This window comes from Marmota monax, unplaced genomic scaffold (assembly GCF_021218885.2).
Source record: "Marmota monax isolate L192 unplaced genomic scaffold, Marmota_monax_Labrador192_F-V1.1 WCK01_AAM20220418_F8-fsc00007, whole genome shotgun sequence".
Lineage (NCBI taxonomy): Eukaryota > Metazoa > Chordata > Mammalia > Rodentia > Sciuridae > Marmota > Marmota monax.
The window spans coordinates 11,810,778-11,813,641 of record NW_026692781.1 but is presented as its reverse complement, the minus strand read 5'-3'; positions in this window follow the sequence as shown (position 1 = coordinate 11,813,641).

Genomic DNA, 2,864 nt, shown 5'->3' with positions numbered 1-2,864 from the left:
TCACAGGACTTTGTTTGGACTCAAGTGACAGAGTGTCTGTCTCTGGTCCAGGGGAGAGACATCAGCTTATCAAGTGGGCCAGGACTCAGAGAACTCAAGACAGAAAGCAAAATGAAGCTGACTCCTTCCTCCATGAGTCACGGAGAGTGGAACTGAAAGGAAAGAGCTGCAAATGGACACCAGGGAAACCAAAGGAGCCTGGGCCACTATCATGACCGAGCAGGGACTCTGCCCTGCTCCTGTTCACCTACAGAGGAATTCTGGGGGAGGGGTATTCTGTATCAAATAGCCATCCAGCTTCTGGAGCACCAGGGACCAAGATGGCCTTGAATCTGCATGACTGAACTTCAGACAGGCTTCTTCCCAACTATTCCAGGAGCATTATTTTCTTAAACAAAACTTTCAGTTTTAAATTTGTTCTCTTCCCCTTTGAAATATGTGTAAATGGTGTGTGTGTGTGTGTGTGTGAGAGAGAGAGAGAGAGAGAGAGAGAGAGAGAGAGAGAGAGAGAGAGAGACACCAGGGTTGATCCCAGGGCCTCATATGTGTTAGGTAAGTATTGTATCAACAGCCTGAGATATGCATACACCTTTTTAAAAGTCTGTTGCCAGTTTTATAAACAATGTCTTTCTCAAGGACCTGGATGCCATCTCAGGAGATAGCACCCTCAGCTGAGCCCCATAACATCCAGAGGGATAACAGGAGCCTAACTTCAGGGGCACCTTCCTTCAAGCTGTGGAACAACCATCTGTGAAAGCTCTGAGAAGATTACTTTCCCTTGGTTAAAGCCACTTTGCAAACAGAAGGCTTGATATCCCTCTCACCCTGTCTTTTAAAATTCTGTACCCTTTGTTTCAGTGAAGTTGAATTCACACTGAGTTCTGGCCTCTGTCCTGTATTACAAGGACCTTGAATAAAACCTTCACACCTGTTTAACCTTGCCTGGTGCAAGTTTTACTTTGACAGCTATAATGTAAATACATTGGACCAAAATGTGTTGTGTTCCTGCAAACTCTGGTTGCTTTGTAGCATGAAAAGATCATGAAGAATTTGCATGAGGCAATGTGCTTCTTGGTGTATACATCTTCCTGAGGGAAACCTGGGAAGGTATAGGAAGGAGTGATGTCACACTCTCAGGAACTGGAGCATTCTCAGGGGTCAGGAAGAGGCTGGCTGGGGATGGGCTTCTGCAGCCTTACTGAGTTAGCAAAGCACTTGGCTCTCACCAGACACTACTCTAGGCACTTTACAAAAAAGGAAGTTTAATTCTTTCACAGCAACCTGTGAAACAGAGTTTTATTAATATCCCATTGTTTTCAAGAATACCACTGGCACCATAGAAAATCTAAGTGAACTTGTTCCAACTCACAGAGCTGGTGATCAGAGAGCATAGACAGTTTGATTCTAGTATCTATATTTTATTTTATTTTTATTTGATACCAGGAACTGAACCCAGGGGAGTTTAAACACTGAGCCATATCCCAGCTCCTTTTAAAAAAGTTTTTATTTAGAGACAGGGTTTCAGTGGGTTGCTTAGAGCTTTGCTAAGTTGCTGAGGCTGGCTTTGAACTCATGATCTTCTGCCTCAGACTCCTGAGCTGCTGGGATCACAGGCATGAACCACCATACCCGACTAGTTTGGGTATTTTAGCCACGAGGTTGTGCCACCAGATTCTGTAGCTAGAACCAAAGAACACAAAATTCCAAGGTAGTGGCAGTCCAGTGAGACAGGATTAGGTAACCAGTTACACATTAAGAGAAGTCTTCAAATCTTTCCTGGAAGATGGTTCCTTGTTTCAAAGCTAAAGCAGTCCATGACAGGATGCCACAGAACCTACCCATGGTGTGCTCTATCTCACAGGACAGGACAAGTCTGCATCAGGATCCTCCCAGCTCCTGAGGTCGGGATGGATTTCTAAGTATAAGGCTCTGCAGAGCCTTTCTGTAAATGATCTTGCCAATCCATGGGCACAAGCCTGAAGTTCTAGGAGAAGAGCCTGTTTCTCTGCAAACATTTACTAAAGGTGGCAGCATCTGAGAGCAATTGAACAATATCCAAGTGCTTTCCTCCCAGCAGTTCTGAGGTGTCCTTGGCTGATCTCTGAAGTGTGTGCTGACAATGAAATGCCAGCTTTGAAGTGTGTGCTGACAATGAAATGCCTTTTGCAAACCAGATTCTGCACTCACGATGCTAAGTGCCTTTCCCCCTCCAACTTGCTTTCCTCCCTTGCTGCTTCAAAAAGTGCAGGAGAAGACCTATGGCAGAGTGAGCTGATGCTTGCACAAAGGAAAAGAAAGCCAAGTGAAGTTGTGCTTGAACTTCAACTACACAGAAATGGATCCCTTTCTTGGGTCTCCTGTTCCCCAGTGGAGGCCCAGGAGGTCTCTGCATGTACAACTCTAGGCTAGGCCTGACGAGGCCTGGGCTGGGGCACCCAGCTCATCACATCATTCTCTCAACCTTCCTTTCTCCATCTGTGAAAAGCAAATCACAATATCTGTGCTTTGTACTCTCCAGGGCTGTTATGAGGATCAAATGAGATAATGTACATAAAGTGTTTGTAAACTGTAAAATGCTCTACAAATGTAAGGGATTATTATAAACCACAATACAGCGATGTTTTATGCTTTTATAAAACTACTGGCTGGAACTGCAGGTAGGGGAATCCCTCTGGTGATTTTTATTTTGGAAACAGGAGGGCTTGGGTTTGCCTCTTTGCCAGGAATTGGATTTCTGGTGGCAGCTGTTTATTCCATTTCGCTCTGCGACACACATATGGCCACAGTGCGCCTCCTGCAGAGCTGACAATATGTACTACTGTGTCTGAGCATGTCCATGGAAAGCATCTTTTCTCCACCCTCAC